The following is a 19,801-nucleotide window of genomic DNA, read 5'->3' on the forward strand; positions in this document are numbered from 1 at the left end:
CATAATAGATAGACAACAGCCACACTATAACGTTCCAATCGCTACGGGGATGCTATTCCCCTTATTATTAAGTTCCTGGTCGTCTATCTATGACTTTCTATGAGTACAATTGGCTGTAGTTACTATTACAATATCACAGGTGGCTGTATAACTCCTCATCGTAGTTAATTCCATGGGGCATCTTGGTTTTTAATTTAATGATATATTTAGACTCCAAGCGTCTTAGTTTTTGTACCCTGTCACCCCCTCGTTCATGTTTATATACAGCTGCTATACCATAATATTTCATGGTCATCCAATTCAGATCTGGATGAGTTTTGAGATGTTTCGTTATGGCATAAGACATATCTTCATTTTGTACTGCCCTTATATGTTCTAAGATGCGCTTTTTTAAAGGGCATGTGGTACTGCCCACATATTTAAGACCACAGCGACATTCTAAAACATACACCACAAAAGAAGTCTCGCATGTGATTTTTTCTTTGATCACTAGATTTTTTCCTCTTAAATCTGTTACAAACTTTTTGTCACAGCCAATTGTGCATGCTTTACATTTTTTGCAACAGAAGAAACCCTTATTGCCCCCTGTTAGCCAACCAGCAGTTGTAGGTGTCTCAAAATGACTTTTAACTAACATATTCTGTAAAGATGGTACTTTCTGATATGCGATAGAAGGACACGTTCCGACCCAGTGTCCTATGTCACTATCTTTTTGAATTAAGTGCCAATGTCTTCTCAATACTTTGACAATTTGATGATGTTCTTTGCTATAGTCTAGAATGAGTCTAATCTCATCTTCATTCTGTTCCGAGTGTGCTGGCACATTGCTTCTTTTGGCCAGCACCTGATTCCAGGTTTTTTCTTTTGCCTTTGATTCCCCTAATTTAACAGATTTGAATGTGTATCCCCTATTGATAAACCTCTGTCGGGTTTCACTAAATTTTTCGTTCATATCTTGCTCATCTGAACAGTTTCTTCTTATACGGATAAATTCCCCATAAGGGATACTTCTAATTAAAGATGTAGGATGGAAACTAGTACCATGTAAGATACTATTGGTTGCGGTGGGTTTTCTATATAATGTGGTCTGTAATGTTCCTGCTACAATATGTACTTGTACATCTAGGAATTCGATCCGGGTGTCGCTAAGTTTATATGTAAACTGTAACCCTACGTCATCTCAGAATGTTTGAGAAAGTGGATGCTTTTTTGCCACAAAAAGTATTTCACTGCATTTATCCCCACCTTATGTGAAATGGAGGTATATAGTGACACAACGTCTATTGTTACCAACAAATAGTCAGATTAGCCATCCTACGCCATCCAATGCTCTTAGAAAGTCTCCAGCATCTTGTATATATGAGTTCAGACCTTTTACCATTGGGGCCAAAAAGTGATCTATATAATTTGAGATACCTTCATATAGTGACCCACAGCTTGATATAATAGGCCTGCCAGGAGGTTTATCTAAGGTTTTATGGATTTTGGGTAGGAAATAGATTGTTGGCATAGTTGGATAGTTATTTGTCATGTATGCTTTCTCATCAAGCTGTGGGTCACTATAAGAAGGTATCTCAAATTATATAGATCACTTTTTGACCCCAATGGTAAAAGGTCTGAACTCATATATACAAGATGCTGGAGACTTTCTAAGAGCATTGGATGGCGTGGGATGGCAATCTGACTATTTGTTGGTAACAATAGACGTTGTGTCACTATTTACCTCCATTTCACATAAGGTGGGGATAAATGCAGTGAAATACTTTTTGTGGCAAAAAAGCATCCACTTTCTCAAACATTCTGAGATGCTATTAGAAATGATAGATATATGTCTCAACAACAATATCTTCTTGTTTAATCATCAAATTTACAAACAAATCTGTGGGACAGCGATGGGAATGACCTTTTCCCCTAGTTATGCAAATCTCACAATGGGGTGGTGGGAGAAGTGTGTAGCTTGGGCTCAAGAGAATGATAGATACTTAGACAAGGTGATCATGTGGCTTCGCTACATAGATGATTTGTTCTTGATCTGGCAGGGAACGACAAAAGATTTAGAGGAATTCTTTCATATATTGAACCACAATGACGTAGGGTTACAGTTTACATATATACTTAGCGACACCCGGATCGAATTCCTAGATGTACAAGTACATATTGTAGCAGGAACATTACAGACCACATTATATAGAAAACCCACTGCAACCAATAGTATCTTACATGGTACTAGTTTCCACCCTACATCTTTAATTAGAAGTATCCCTTATGGTGAATGTATCCGTATAAGAAGAAACTGTTCAGATGAACAAGATATGAACGAAAAATTTAGTGAAACCCGACAGAGGTTCATCAATAGGGGATACACATTCAAATCTGTTAAATTAGGGGAATCAAAGGCAAAAGAAAAAACCCGGAATCAGGTGCTGGCCAAAAGAAGCAATGTGCCAGCACACTCGGAACAGAATGAAGATGAGATTAGACTCATTCTAGACTATAGCAAAGAACATCATCAAATTGTCAAAGTATTGAGAAGACATTGGCACTTAATTCAAAAAGATAGTGACATAGGACACCGGGTCGGAACGTGTCCTTCTATCACATATCGGAAAGTACCATCTTTACAGAATATGTTAGTTAAAAGTCATTTTGAGACACCTACAACTGTTGGTTGGCTAACAGGGGGCAATAAGGGTTTCTTCTGTTGCAAAAAATTTAAAGCATGCAAAATTGGCTGTGACAAAAAGTTTGTAACAGATTTAAGAGGAAAAAATCTGGTGATCAAAGAAAAAATCACATGCAAGACTTCTTTTGTGGTGTATGTTTTAGAATGTCGCTGTGGTCTTAAATATGTGGGCAGTACCACAAGCCCTTTAAAAAAGCGCATCTTAGAACATATAAGGGCAGTACAAAATGAAGATATGTCTTATGCCATAATGAAACATCTCAAAACTCATCCAGATCTGAATTGGATGACCATGAAATATTATGGTATAGAAGCTGTATATAAACATGAACGAGGGGGTGACAGGGTACAAAAACTAAGACGCTTGGAGTCTAAATATATCATTAAATTAAAAACCAAGATGCCCCATGGAATTAACTACGATGAGGAGTTATACAGCCACCTGTGATATTGTAATAGTAACTACAGCCAATTGTACTCACAGAAAGTCATAGATAGACGACCAGGAACTTAATAATAAGGGGAATAGCATCCCCGTAGCGATTGGAACGTTATAGTGTGGCTGTTGTCTATCTATTATGAGTTACAGAAATCATGATAAAAATATCTTGAATACAATGCAACATGCATGGAGGAGTAGTAATGAATTGCTTATTTCATTACACTGTATTATCACATATTTGTTTTGAATATTCTGGGTATGTATTTATTCACTTGTCTTCTTTTAGTTGTATTAGTAACACTTTTATGATAAGTTTACTTTATCGGTAATATGCTATGGCACTAGATATGTTATATACAACTACAGATCCCAGAATGCCACATAAAGGCATAACTTAGTGGAACAGTATAAATGGCACATGTTTTGGAGTAACAAATTACCGTGACCAAGACCGTGAAGGTCGAAACGCGTAGGTGTTAGGTGGTGGGATGTTTCGTTATTGAAAATAAAAGTGGATTCATCACAATCCTGTTAGTGCGGCATTTTTAACCTAAGTGTTAAACTGGTATAATGATTTACGGGAATCGGTCCTTCCCGGATGCCGGCACCGACGAGCTTCCTTTTGTGGATCTGTTTGAGCTTAATTGACTTTAATGGAGGCAGCGCCGGAGAGACGAGCTTTTTAGATTTGGAGCCCAGGACCAGCCGAGTTGCGTGGAGAATTCTATGAAACAAGAGGTATTTATGGAAACTCGGGGTGCTTCTGCTGTTTCACTCTTACTCCCTTTGACAAATATTATTTCAGTAAAATAGCGCGTTCATTGGGGGCGCGAAAATAAGTACATTGCTGCTGGATGCACACAATAAGCACGACGAAGCTGTATATGATTACAATGTAATTTAAATTTATGCCACATCTTGTGCAAACAGCACAATTTAAGTTTGCTTAACCATTTCTGTGTGTGTCAAACACCGTGACTCTGTTTTGCTTTTCGGAAGATGATTACTGCCGTAACTGAGGTTTTGGAGAAACACGAAACGCGGATGAAAATGATTGCTGTTTGAGGGCTTGAACTTTTGAACCTTGGAATTGAAGCTTGCATAGCTTGGCAAAGTGAGAGCCGCAATATATAGTCAAACACTGTCTTCCCTTCAAACCTTGGTTTCTGAACAAACAGAAAATACGTGTCACACCTCACACGCGCCAGTATTTAATAAAAATAAATTACTGTGCTGATTATAACCGCCAAATGAGTAACGCATGCTCACTAAAATATCCAACCTCTTCCAAAAACAGAGCTTGACAGTGTAGGCTCCTTATTAAATATCGAATGTGTGCTGTTGTAAACGTGGCACACCCTCTGGATTGGTACACCTAACAGAGCAAGAACGCCGACATTAGTAGTGGCTAAACAAAGCAAAAGAAACACGTACTTAACCAAAACGATAATAAGTACTGATAATCGCAATGAGAAGCACATAGAAGCATCAGTGCTTTTGAAGGCATTCTGGCAATAACAAGAAAAGCACAAAATATAAACTACAAAGGACTATACGAGCATTATAGTGGCTTATCCCAAATTCAGCATATTTTCCCCGGCATTTTTCATCACAGCACTCGGTTACTCCTGACAGTAATATTGGCTTCTAAATCGACATAAAAGACCACCTAGCCTGATGGCACAATAAATGGACTCACTCTCCAGTAGTGGTAATTAAGGGTAAGAAAGAAGAATCTTACTAAACCACACAGGATCTGTCGACCCACATAAACTGTTAACAGATAAACAATCCCACCATCTTAATTACAACTCCATACCTGTTACAACCAATACTACTATTCTGACTAAATAAAGCAACATTAATTTTATGAGCACAATGGAAGAGAGATTAGCTAAACGGATTCAAAGAGCTGAATTAACTTTTGACATCTCCAGCAATTCTCAAAATCAGGGGCAATCTGCGACAAACGTGGGAATGACTCCGACAAATAATGTAAAACACATGTTTTTACAATTGGAACGTCTTATGAAAAAATAAATTTCTAAAAGTTGGGAAATAATGACATTGAAAAAATACATACAAGTAGGAAGAGTCCAGAGAGGATTAAGGATTTTCATCTTACCTAATCACTCTGACATAAGTCCGGAGATGCTGGAAGAATGGGGCTTGAACACTATGGAATGCTTGAAACGAATGATGGAAATTTTAATCAAATATGCTGAACGTGACATTGAACTATTAAGGTTAAACATCAAAGAACTAGAAGAACAAATAGCATTGTCAGACCAAGAGGAGGACAAAGAAAAATTAAAAAAAAAACATGAATACCTTTCTTGACAAATACGAAAATCAAGTTGAGACACTATGTCAATCCTATGCTTAAAGATTTTGCTGTACAAATGGCAAAAGACTTTGTCACTATCTAGCTCGGTGAGGATAGCACTGTGCTGATCCTATGCTTAAAAACTTTGCTAGATAAGCAGACATTTGAGGTGAGCAAATCTAGAGTGTCGCTGGTGTTGCAGAGTGCTCCTTACTAGAGCAGCTCTCCACCTAAATTGGGAACTTCCCAGAGTTCTCCTTTGTTTTATATATATATATATATATATATATTCACTGAAAAAAACAAAGGTTACTTGGACGTTATAGTTAGGTTCTGAATTTACTGGTACAAAACCGTATAAATTCAGTAGTAATAGCTACCTATAGCTAGTTATAACTACTTTGCCCGCAGCTCCCTGCTTTCTGAAGCATTTCATCTCTGTCCCCTGCACGCGTGCAGAGGACAGAGATGAAACTTTGGATTTTGATAGCGGGACCTGCTTTAAAGGTCCCGCTGTCAAAACCCAAAGTGTTTGCTGTGGCTTGGCTGCAGCTGCAGAACTGCAGCCAAGCTACAGCAAACAGCTATGTCCCGGGGGTGGCAAGAGCCGGCCCTGGGGGGTGGCAGTCCCCAGGGCCATCAGAGGCTCCTCAAGTGGGGCCCTGGGTATGTGGTCCCCAGGGCATGGGTTCTGAAATGGACCACCTTCATTTTTTAAAACATTTGCCCTGGGGGCTCCTAGAGCAGCGGGGGGAGGAAGAGTGTCCCACGCATTAATGAAAAGATTGCCCCAGTAGCTGGTGGTCCGTGGGGCCTGGGAGGCCACATGCCCCATTCCAACTGCAGTCTTGACCCAGGGGGTGGTGGTCCCCGGGGCAGTGGGGGGCCCACAGGGCCCCCTGCATTTACTACAAGATCGCCTCAGGGAGGTGGTAGTCCCCGGGGCAGCGGCTGAGCACAGGGCCCCCATGCATTAATAACAAGATCACCCTAGACATGGTGGTCCCAGGGGAGTGGGAGGGGACGAGGAGGCCCACTCCTGCATATTACAATAAAGCCCTGGGGAGGTGGTGGTCCTCAGGGCAGCATAGGAGCCACAACCCCCGCATTCAAAAACATATGAGCCACGGGGAGGTGGTGGCCTCCAGGGTAGCCGGAGGACCACCTTGCTTTCCCTGGGACCGATAACGACCACAAGGCAAAGCACACATGTATTAAAAAAATGTATGCCCCCATAGGGGGTTGGCCCATGTCAGGAGGGCCAACACCAACATTTTAATTTTTTTATATTCTTTTAAATATCCCCTGCGGGCCCGATCACCCCCCAAGCGAAACCATTCTTCTTTTAAAATAAAATGACCCCCCATGGGGTGTCAGCCAGTGTCAGACCCCGACATTTAGATTTTTCTTTTAAAGTTATTTTTATTCACACGGAGAGGGGGGCCATGCCATCCCAGGGAAAATACAGTTTTTTTTAACTACATAATGCCCCCACAGGGGGCAGCCCACTTACACAGGGGCCAACCCCCCAAACAAGCTCCCAGGTGCCTAGGGCCATTTCCTGGCTTTGATCCATGGACAGGAAACGGTGCCAGGAAGGCATTGATGGAAAGGGGAGACTCTCCACCGATTCCTCCTTAACATCTGGGGAGGCTGTATTGGCCTTTTTTCCCCACCAGAGAAGGGAGACTACACTCACCTCATCCGCTCCGGTGCTCCAGTGGGGAAACTGTGATGTCAGGCACTCACATCACAAATGGGGGGGAGACATGGAAGCTCTTCGGTGTCTATCAGGGGGGGAAAAACAATTAAATCCTCCAGTGCAAAGCGCCAGAGGATTTTTAATACCCCTCCATGGTGTCATCCACAGACCGTGTCCTGCACCAAGGAGGGTATGCGTGTGTCGTCCATTGGCCAATGGGGTTAACTCACAAGGTAAATGGGAGGCAGACTGTGATCAAGTGTTCACTGACTAGCAATTGGACAATCACTAGTTATACTAGATTTCGATTAACACAGTTTAATTTTTTTTTCACCAAACATATGTCACTCCATCAATACTGCATTAAATGTATCCTGCAAAACCTCAGGAGTGCTCTAATTGTAATACGTTTTCAGCCACACATTTCCACCTGTCGTGGGATTGCCCGCTAGTGCATACATACTGAATGCATAATGCTGATTACTACCAGGTGAGTTCCGCATTGAGGTAAATAACAGACCTGAAGGTTTGGCTTATGGATGTGGTTGTGAGTAAATCCAAAACAAAATGGATTGATGGAGAGTAGACAATTCCCGCTTCTGCTGGCACAAAGATGGATAGGTGTCCACTGGCTGAGTACTCAATCCCCCATGGTCACTAGTTGGAGGAAAGGAATCTGGCAGTGGTGTGCAATGGAGAAGATTTGAATGAAAATGGTTTGACAAGATGACAGACTGGAAGAAGAGTTTGAGGTTTTGCAGTCACTAACTAAAAAATTGCATTTCCTACTGGACAAACGTCCACATTGAACATTGTATGACTGTCAGTTGGAACTGGGTGTGCACATGACTGGTTGACATCATTTCTGATGTACTGGGGCAGAAGATTGGCATGACTTGTCGCTTCCCTCTCCCCAAGTTTTAATTTTAAGGTACTCTGAGGGATTAGTGGATGTAAACTGGCCATACTCAAATGAATCGCTCATTGTCTCCTGACATCTTCTTTGAGACATTATTTCCCCATGATCATGTTTAAGTTTGTTGTCTTCTGTGATGTGAGATGTTAAATGTGTAAAAAAAAAATTAAAGAATTAAAAAAGAATGCAGATATTTATAGTGGAGGCACAACATATCCATATTTTTCATGTCTGATAACACTTTGTGAAGTCAATTATAATTTGCAGCTCCAGGAAGGATTTAAAAGGAGTAAAAGCACAGAATATGCTTTCATGAAAGGGTAGTGCAGACAGAACAATATGCAAAGAGAAATTGGGTATAGAAAGTCAAGACATTAAGGCGGTCATTCTGACCCTGGCGGTTGAAAACCGCCAGGGCAGAGAGCCGCGGAAGCACCGCCAACAGGCTGGCGGTGCTTCATGGGCAATTCTGACCGCGGCGGTAAAGCCGCGGTCAGAAAAGGGCAACCAGCGGTTTCCCGCCGGTTTACCCCTGCCCCAAAGAATCCTCCATGGCGGCGCTGCTCGCAGCACCGCATGGGGATTCCGACCTCCTTCCCGCCATCCTGGTCCTGGCGGTAAAAACCGCCAGGAACAGGATGGCGGGAACGGGTGTCATGGGGCCCCTGAGGGCCCCTGTGGCATGGGCAGTGCAGGGGCCCCCTAACACGGCCCCATAAGGATTTTCAGTGTCTGCCTAACAGACACTGAAAATCGCGACGGGTGCCACTGCACCCGTCGCACACCAGCAACTCCGCCGGCTCCATTCGGAGCCGGCTTCATCGTTGCTGGGGCTTTCCCGCTGGGCGGGCGGCCTTTTGGCAGTCGCCCGCCCGCCCAGCGGGAAAGTCAGAGTGACCGCCGCGGTCATTTGACCGCGGTGCGGTCTTCTGGCGGTCTCCGCCCGGCGGGCGGTGCCCGCCACCCGCCGGGTTCGGAATGACCCCCTAAATGGCATATTTATACTTTGTTTGCGCCGGATTTGCATCATTTTTTTTACTCAAATCCAGTGCAAACTTAACTCCATATTTATATTTTGATGCTAGATACTTCTAGTGTCAAAAATATGGAGTTAACGTCATTTTAAGGATGCGTGAAACCACCTTGTGTCAATGAGATGCAAGGAAGGCTTTCCCGTCCAAAAAATTACTCAAACACCCTAGCACCATATTTATCCAACAGGGGAAAAATGACACACAGGTGGAAGACGGACACAAAAAATTACGCTAACCCCGAATTGCGTCCAATTTTAACATCTGGGTCAGGGTAGGCGTTAAAATGAGGCAAACACACAACTACTTAAGGAAACTGCACACAAGCAACATTACAGACCAACAGGACAACATTGAGGTGCTAGTGGTGCAGCTTGCAAGACAAAGCCAACCACAGGACCAACGGCGGCAGCCACCACCACCGCAACGCGGCCACAAAGGCAACGCAGAAGGCAGGAGAGACTTTTCAGAAACAGGACAAGCCTCTATGGCCTCAGGGAACAGGACATCATTCGGAGGTATTGACTCAACTGGGAAGCCATACAGCAGCTGCTGTGCCATATTGAGCCACAGCTAACAGCTAGCCAGCAGACACCACACAACATACCACCGGTGACCAAGCTGCTAGCTGTCCTGCATATGTTGGCAAGGGGCTCCTTCCAGACAACGGGTGCCCTGGCCACTGGGGCATCACAGCCCTCATTCTTGGCTTTCCTGCTGAAGGTGTTAGATGACATAATCCCCCTTAAACCCCACCACATCTGCTTCCCCAACACCCAGCAGAAGCAGCAGGAGATAAAACAGGGGTTTTATCAAATCCATGGCTTCCTGCATGTGCTCGGTGCAATTGACTGCACCCATGTCCGAATCATACCACCTGCAGCAACAGAGCACCTATTCAGGAACAGAAAGCACACGCATTCTCTCAATGTGCATGCCATAGTTGACCACCAGGGATTGTTCACAAACACCTTGGCCAAGTATCCTGGGAGTGTCCATGACTCATTCATATTCCAGCACAGCAGGATCAATCAGCACTTCCAGGATGGACAATATGGCAATGGCCTTCTTGTCGGTAAGTCAATAAACCTAGCAATATACACACAGCACACCAACCCTGTACGATACACAAGACATACACCACTACATTGACACGTGGTCAGGGTGACATTGAGGCGTGACACTGGCAGTTATGTTGTACACCCTGACAAAATAGGATACACACCTCTGGACAAATGAAGGCAGCCACAAACATTAGCTGCCACTCTAGAGCACCAAGGGACCAATGTCAAAGCCCACAGTGACAATGACATGGCCTGTACTGTAAGGACAACTTAGAAGTTGAACCATTTACAATTACATTAGGCCACATGGTCAATCGGCCACCCTCCCAAGCAGCATGTAGCATGTAAGGGGTGTGCAATGTGTGTTCCAGCAGGTCTAACACCATGAGACACATCACATGATGATGCAGACTCATGTGTAGGGGACACAGAAATAATGGGGCAGTCCCAACATCATACCCCACTCCTGGGGTGCCGTTTCCAGGTAGCAATAAGGAAGTGGACTGTGTTATGAAAACCTATTGATGTGCCACCAATGCAAACTGCACACTGCTGCACACACTGAAAGAGCCGATTGAATTGTCCATCAAAATAGCATATGTACAGGGAGAGGACCCTCCCTGCACAGATACATCCACCTGCCCAGGGCTGTTAGCCAGGTTACCCTGGAGCGAATTTGTTAGCGTAGGTGCATGGTTGCACATGAGCTACTGGCAGAGGGAACAACGAAGACGTGCCTAGAAACAAGTCACACATGGGACAATTGTGCATTGTCAATACTGAACAGCTCAGTGGTGCCAACTTATGGAGATGTGTTGTGCATTGTCACCTACCCAAGTCAAAGAGCCTCAGTGTCGCATTTCTTCTGCAATGACATATATCTAAATGGATGGGATGTTCAGGCCATGTATTGCAACCAAGTTACCACCACATCTGAATCCATTGTGTGTGTGGATGTATCATGTCCCCTCCAGTGAAAGCACACTGAAACATGTGGGGCACTACACAACTCATACATACTGACCAATAATTCGGAAACCAAATCATAGATCCCTGGTCAATGAGCCAAACACAAGTTGTCATGTCAAACAACCCAGTGCAGAGAAGACCTCACAGAAGCCCAGGAACTCACATGATACCACAAACACATATGAGTCAGAGACAATTCAAGATATCAACTGCCATGCTACATGACATTCCTGTGCAAGCACTAACAAAATACTTACTCCTACTATCTTTTAAAGCGGATCAGGGTTATGGGATCCAGCCATGGATCATGACCCCATTCCCCAATCCAAGCACAGCAGCAGAGCATGCCTGTAATGAGGCACACCGGAGGACACGCACCATTGTGGAAAGGACTTTTGGCATGCTGAAGTCCAGATTCAGGTGCCTGGACATCACAGGAGGCAGCCTCCTATATGCCCCACACATTGTGTGTAAAATAATACTGACCTGTGCTATCCTGCACAACATTTGTGTGGGGATAAATATCCCATTATATGAACCGGACCAAGAACTGCCTGAGGAGAAGGAGGAGGAGGATGGTGGCAGGGAAAATGAGGAGGAACAGCAGAACACAGCTACAGGAAATCGCCGCAGACAGCACCTTGTATACAACTTTTTCACTTACACACCTTGTTAATATATGTAAATAAACACCTTACTTGAGCACACAATCCTGCTCTGGTGTCTTCATTCTCCATCACATGTACCTCAGGGAGCATGTTACAAAGACAAATCTGACTACTGCTGATGCAACATCACATGTGATGTGTATGATTGTACAGCAAACATCACACCCATATAAAAAATACTCATCTCTTGAATGTCACATATGAAGGACACAATCAATGGACTACAAGATATGAGTCACATCCATGTTGCCAACATGGTGAACTGTCGCACATGACACACAACTATGACATCTTCAATCATAAGCTAAACAAGGGCCCCATATGTGAGGCAGTGGATGTGAAATCTCAGCAGTACAGGAATGTATGAACAGACCCCAGACATTACTGAGTGTGACACTTGCAATGTCTGCAAGGAGCTTGTGTGACAAGGGGGGGCATCATTTGTGACAATGGATAGCATGATTGTCCCAGGTATGATAAGCAATGATCATAACACATGACCTGTGCAGTCCATCCCTGGAAATCAGTCCTGCCACTGCCATGGAGCCCAATCCTGACACAGGGTACACATGGCCACACACTTGGACTGGACACTTCTGTGGAATGCACATCTGAAAATATGGGAACACAAGCACCCAGGGCAGCAGGTCCACCACAGCAACACAAGTAACATAGCTAATTGTAATGAGTCAAAGTGACGTGTACCAAACATTTTATGGGAGGAATTTAGGCACAGTGTCCCAAACACAGTACGTACCAAACATGTACACATGTCAGACATTTGTGTATTCCACATACAAGTCACCATGAGTTCATAACCAACAATTAATGACATATTAGGGGTAACATATCCTACATAGCACTCATCAACCATCCTCAATGATACCTGAGATTTGTTTGTCGTCTGAAATGTAATGTCCTCTAAGTCAAACAACTACACACATCACGAGTCAACACATGTTAAAAACACATACAATGACTGTTGTAGATCTCTGATTGCCATTAAATGTAGATACACATTTGGCACACATTCATACATTGGCATGACGTCCAAAGTATTGCATGCCATTCCTTCAGGAAAACACACATTGTTGTTATAGACCATTCACACCCAAATGACAAAGTAGCATGCTCTACTGCATGTGGCCATACACTATATTACGCACTGCAGACCATACCCTCCTATCTTCATGTTGATACAGGGTGCATCCATGTTAAATATTAGAAAATCATGCAATCACAGATAGAGTCAAAAATGTTGATGCACATGTGTTAAAAACACCCACAAATGCAAACTAACCATACATGGGCCCTCAGCTTGAATTCCACCTGCACACCCCACTCATGAGGATATCCATTGAAATTGAAGTATACAGGTAATGAGTTGTATACTGCCACACATGTAGGTGACGCGTCAAAAATATTCACACAAACATCATATGCGTCAAAAAAATACACCCATGACCTAAAACGTGCCTCAAGGGGACAGGAAGTGATGTAATAGGAACTCCTGTTTATAGGTATGGTAGAGTGGGTGTACTTTCACTTTCACTTTACAGTCTGTGCATTTGATGACTGTGTGGCAGTGTCTCAGTGTTGCTGGTGTGTTGATTGCGAATATTGTATCTTGTGGTATCTCTCTGCCACAAGTGTCTGTTGTGAAATCTGCTTGTTACTTGTACCAGTGTATGTGATTTTGTGCAGTTTATTGTCTTTCATATTGTATTTGTACTGTCGGGTGTCTGTTTTGGTGTTAGATTAGTTGAGTTAGTTGGGGTTCTTAAACGTGGGCAGTAAGTTTCCTTTATTCTCGTTTCTTTTTTTTTTTTTTTATATTCACTGCTTGAATTGGTGGTTGAGGGACATGTCAGGAAGGGCAAGGCTGACACGGATGGGGGAGGAAGAGCTTGGGGACTTTGTGTGGCTGGTGTGCCACTTCCTACCCATGATGCTCGAGATGGGTGGATGGGTGATACAGGGGTATCACACAGAGGTGAGGCGGCTGCGGTGGGGCAAGGTGCTCCACCACCTGAAGAGGGTGTACCATCCCAGCCAGAATGAGCACCAGCTAAAGCATCGCTGGGCTGCCCTGGTGGCCAGAGAGCAGGCTTTGCTGGACCACCTGGGTTTGGTGATCGGTGGCCCTGTTGGTGAGTATCACATTGACAAATGTGTACAGTAGAATGCTCCTGAGTGACAGTAGAAGATGTGTTGGCGTGCTGCATGCAATGTTTGTGGCCAGGTTGAATGCAACCAGAACAAAGTATTAGTGTCCCAGTACTGAGATGGAGTCCACATGTCTATACATGTTAACAATGCAGGTCAGAGGTTTGTTGAGTCATGTACGACTATCACTTAGGGCCACATGTATGAAGCTCTTTCTTACTGTTGCAAACTGCCCATTTTGCAGAATTGGGCCGTTTTCTATGAGAAAAAATGCTTTTTCCAAAGCACAAACCCAATTTTGCCATTCCGCAATCACATTACCAAATCACAAAACAGGGTTTGCGAGTCGCATTTAGGAAGGGGAGTCCCCTTCATATTTGCGAGTCGCAGTCCGATGTATGATTGTTTTGTGACCGCGAAAGCCGTCACAAAACAATTGCAGTTACCACCAGTTTCAAGCTGGTGCTAACCCATTCGCAAAATCAGAAGGAGCCCCATAGGACCACTTCCCCTTTGTGAATGTATGCAAAAATAAAAGTTATAATTTTTGTTTTTGGCATGAATTCTGTTTAACCTTAATGGAAACAGGCTGCATTAAAAAAAAAAAATACTGCTTTATTTAAAAGCAGTCACTGACATGGTGGTCTGCTGACCCCAGCAGGCCACCAACCCTGTAAGTGACACCATTCCTAATGGGTTTGCAAATTTAGACCTACCTCATTAATGTTCACGAGTAGGTCATTTGCTACCCCATTGTGAATTGCAAACAATGTCATTGGCAGTGTTGTACATCAGATTTTCCGACTAGTCGCTAAGTCTCGCAATTTGCGACTCAAAAAACCTGATCTTCGTACATGTGGCCCTTAGTCACACATTTCAGGTGCCATGGCAACACCTGTGCCCATGCATTCAGTCAATGATGATCAGGTAATACATTTTCAGTATACCATATTTCACTAGATCCTGACATCAAAATGGGCAATCCATGTTTAGCACTACATTGTCATCCTTACACACACATGATCCATGCCATTATGTTGGCAAAGAGAGCATACGCGGCTTAGGGGACACTGTCAATGGGCCATTTGGTACCAACATATAACTGTGCCACATCTGTCATGAACCACTGAATGCATGATAATTGCAGACTGAAAATTGAGCCACATGTCCATCACACACTAACTCAGTATCCCTTGATGCACAAGCCACAATACCTGAGTCACTTGTATTGTAGTGCACCGGGGAAGTGCCTTGGAAATCTTCACTTAAATACAAATCATGCCATGTAGTACTATCTTAAACGGATTAGGCACATATGGATTTTGTAGGGTTTAGCACCACATGATTTTAGGTCCAGTGCATGTGTGCAAATGTGTGTCTCTCACTCACCGGAGTATCAGTGTCAATGTGAGTTTGTACTGGTATGTCTGTTGTACTGTCTTCATGCAGAATCAATAGCTCATTCATGTAAAATTTTACACATTGTGATATGTTGTCCACTCGTATGTACACTGATATCACATTGAGCATATATTTCCATCCATGTCTTACAGGTGGACCTGCCCCCTACACCATTGGAGAAGTGGCAAGGCCTCAGGACCCAGACGTATCCAGTAAGTGTGATAATGTCTGTCTTGTGTAGTGATTGCGGCTGTTATGTGAGTGACTCTTGTGTGTTGCACTCATTGCAAGATATGATGAGCTGGCACATGATCAGATGTCTGGTGAAACAGTGTCCTGTGCAAAGTTTGCCCATTCACAGGCAGAGAATCATATCTTGGGAGTCTTGTGCTGGACAATAGGCAGCAGCGTGTGAACATGGTGATTACTAGCCACGTGTAGCCCCACATGTGACTTGGAAGTGCACCAGTGTCAGTATATTGGCACTGGGTCATACCGTAATTCTCACAACACAGTGATGCACCAGTTATCCACACAAATTGGTGGATCCCTGTAATGTAATGTACATGTAGGACTGTATGTGTAACTGTCCTCCAGCGTGTAGCCCCATAAGTTGTACTCCATTTACGTGCACTTATGTGGTATGTAATAGGCGTGCATGTAGGTCAAGGCCAGACGTGTGCTGGCATCAATGTGGGTGTTTTGGGAATTGTGTTGGCAGATCAGGTGTTGATGGGTGTCCACACCTGGACACATGAATGTATATGTGAATGACCTATGGATACCTTATTCCTAGGTGTCAGCCCTCCTGATGTGTTCCACTCACTAAGTACATGTATAAGTGGACATGCCTTCGTGGTCGACCTCGATAGTTGTGATGATGTATTGCATGCCCATCCCCCTGAGACACAGGGGTAGGGGAACAACATATCTATAGGTAGATGTGATTGTCACAGTGTAGATGACAGTCATCTCATTCAGGCTTGCATGTGTCCCAAACAACACTGACCCCTTATGATTGCCAACTGCATCCCATACTGCCAATTACATCTATTAGTCACTGGTGTTGTGTGCTTTGAAGTTGACTCAGATGATCAAGATTAGTGGGCCTGGCCCATGTGAAGTAGTTGTTGCCTTTGCATTGTGACACATTGCACTAAATCAATGCACAGATTACTTTATTTTGTCCAACTCTTGTGTGCTTTGCTTTGGTGTAAATAACATGATGGGTAGGCAGCGTTGCCATTGCATTCATCAAGGACATTGTATTGTCTGGACTGTGATTCAGACAGCATGTGCAAATCGAGGCAGAGTTTTAGAGTATCATCTGTACATACATCATGGATGTTGCGGAACGCAGGGTGTTCAAAAAGAGGCAGTGCGATATCACCACATATTGGATGTGAAGTCTCGGTCCCGTAAGATGGCACAATGCTATCGAAAATAGCGAGCCACAGGGGATTGGCGGGCATTCAGCCAAATGGGACCAACATTCGCCACAAAGAGTGGACCGAGCACTACACCTACACAGGGAACCACAGCTGCCACTGTCACAATCTGCCCCACCCACAGCACCATCAACATCAACACCTCAGCCCACCACACCTGCTGCTATGGACATGTCAGCAGTAAAGGAGCTCCAGAGGAACATGAAACAGGTCCTCAAAAAGCTGGACAGCCTACAGAAGGATGAGGAACGCAATGCAAAGAGACTGAAGGCCATCAAGAGGACACTCAGCAGGGCCAACCTTTGAACTGTTCCCTCCCTAATTCAGTCCCCTCCCTCCTCATTCCTCATCATGCTTTGTAGTGGGTTTAAGGGAGTTAGTGATAAGTTAGAGTAGGGTAGTTGTTTAGATAGGACAAGTTGTTCTGGGGGGTGGTTTTTCATATTATCACATGTTAGTTTGTGGGTGGGTGGGGGTAAATGTTAGGACTTTTGTGTTTACAAAAAAGAAAAAGAAAATATATATATATATTTGTTTAGGATTAGGTAGTATATGTTTAGCTTAGTATATGTTGTCCTGCATGTATCTCGTCATACAAGGGGGGGGGCAATGTTTAGAGTGTGTTGTTAAATGTGTTAAGTAAGCTTAGCATAGGGTAGTTAGGGCCAGTTGTGGGTAATGTATAGGTAGGATAGATTAGGTTAGTATAGATGTTTTAGATAGTTTTAAGTTCAGTTCCATACATATATAATAAAACTTTGGGTACTCCCTTACTGCATGTGTCATATGCTTGGGGCTTCGGGTCTTTGCATGAGTGTACACTGCCAATTGTCTGTTGGCCTGGGGATTCCGTCCTGCATCCAGATCCCTCTCTTGACATGTTAATTCCCACTTTCAACTGAGCTGCCACATTGGCAGCTACACAAAATCTACTTCTCAATGCCTCTGCCATCCAATGTACCCACCACTCAAAGTGACTATGGTTCCCATGTATTGGACAGGTAGGTGTGCTTTTTAAGCTGAAATTGTTTAGATCCTGTGTCACGATGTTGGGCACTGTGGGACGTCTGCCTGCAGCCTGAAGTTCATGTCAGCACCGGTAAACTGAGCAGTGCCAAATTCATATGAGGTCAAGACTAACAATTTCACACCAATGTCTTTCACTTGTTCTCCCAGCTGATGTTATTGGCCGAGCACTCTTACACAGCCATTCCTGCTGTATGTAGTGGGTGAGGCATATATGTTTTAAAACAAAAGTCACATACACAGTGACCAGCATTGACATTCATCATGTATATACCTTCTGCGTAGATATCTGCCCGCAATATTTCTGCACTCTTGTACTGACACTCTGTGACTATAGACATGTTACACGCATCACAAATCTCCAGCAAAGCAGATGTGTCACATTACACGGAGACAAAGTGGTTGTGTAGGTGCTGTAGTGCTATATTTACATTGTCCAGGTCTGTGACCCCATTAGTGTAAACCATTCTATTGTGACACAACACAAGTGCAGGGTTGAGGAACATGTCATTGGACATGCTGAGGTGAAGTGTCGTGAAGTGCAGAGGAACATGAATTGCCAATTGAGTAGTGAGAGACAAGTGCAGTCCGTAGTGGAAATGTTAACAGTGTGTTGGTGAAGAGTGCATGTCACCAACTGTAGCAACACTGGCATGTTGTCAAGCACAGGACAAAGGGAAATCACAGCCCATGTGGCATGGGCTGGTGCTACAGGATACTCCTACGGGTGAAGATGATCTGTTCCACATCTTCATCCTCTGATGTGTGTGTTCTCTCCTCTGCCCTTGATGGTGGTGGTGGTGGGGTCGAGGGGGCCACACACACTTCAGTGGTTGGAGAAGTGGACACCAAATTCCCAGCAGCTGCCATCTGTGGAACTACATATGGCATCACTGTAGCAAGGAGGAGCTGCTGATTATTGAGCATGGCAGCAACATCCCTGTGGTAGGCAGCCATGTCTGCCCTGAGGGAGGCCAGTTCCTAGTGCATGAAGTCCTGCTTGTTGTCATGCAGGCAGGAGCAAGATTGGGAGGTCAGGTGTTGTGGCAACTACCTCACGGCAGTGATTAGGTCCCTCACACAAAGTTGGACTCCATGCAGTGGGGATTGTTTGGCTGTTGTCTGTCCAGTGGACGTTATCATGCACATGCACATACCCTCAAGGCTGGCTGCCATAGTTTGCATCCCCACCCGCACTTCCTTGGCCAGCTCCCGCTGAACTCCCACTACTGTCCGATTAAAGGTGGTCCCTGTGTCATCAGAGTCCTTAGCTGTGTTTAAGCTGGAAGGTCATACTATTGGGGTGGTGGGTGGGTCCTCTGGGATGGCTGCTACATGAGTGCTCCTCCTTTCGACTGGAGGTGGTGCCTTGAGGGTTCCCAGGACATCTTGGAGGGTTTCCTGGCTGATAGTTGTCAGCTGGTCATCCAGGTCATCAGGGTAGTCCAGGAAAGGCAGATCCACAGGAGAGCCATCATCCTCTGCACCGAGATATTGTACAATTAGTGTGTCTGTGTTGTGCCAGTTGTAAAGTGACGTCACTGACTTCCTATTGGTGGTACATTGTTATCTTGGTTCTTGAGACAATACACTTGTTACCAATGGTAGTTTCTCATGTTGATGTTTGCGTATGTGTGCTACATTGCATTGCAATGATGGGCCCGGCAGAGTTCCATTTCCTCTTGTGACTGTGCGGGTGTGTTTGCCTTCCTACACACATATGTCCTCCCCCTCAAAGCAGTTTTCTTTGCACTGTGATGCCTGAGATGTGGCATGGTGGCATTGCAGCTAATGTAACACAGGCACAGGGCTAAACCCAGCGATGGCCAGCATGGGTTTGAGATTACTGGTGTGTACACCATTATGTATGTGACAGTGCCTGATGGTTATTGAGTCTATGGACATGACCAGTTGACAGGAGTTGCAATCAGATAGGGATTGATCACATAGTCCTACTGT

The 19,801-nt window shown here is 44.2% G+C and overlaps 1 long non-coding RNA gene across 1 annotated transcript in view; it reads left to right on the plus strand.

Annotated features, from left to right (window-relative positions):
• The first annotated feature begins 3,740 nt into the window (after positions 1-3,740).
• Positions 3,741-19,801, plus strand: part of LOC138266636 (uncharacterized) — a 105,875-nt gene continuing 89,814 nt past the window's right edge. Inside the window, exon 1 of the long non-coding RNA XR_011199590.1 lies at positions 3,741-3,863. This is a non-coding gene — a long non-coding RNA (uncharacterized lncRNA). The remainder of the gene's footprint in view (positions 3,864-19,801) is intronic.

This window comes from Pleurodeles waltl, chromosome 11 (genome assembly GCF_031143425.1).
Source record: "Pleurodeles waltl isolate 20211129_DDA chromosome 11, aPleWal1.hap1.20221129, whole genome shotgun sequence".
In the NCBI taxonomy this organism is placed as follows: domain Eukaryota; kingdom Metazoa; phylum Chordata; class Amphibia; order Caudata; family Salamandridae; genus Pleurodeles; species Pleurodeles waltl.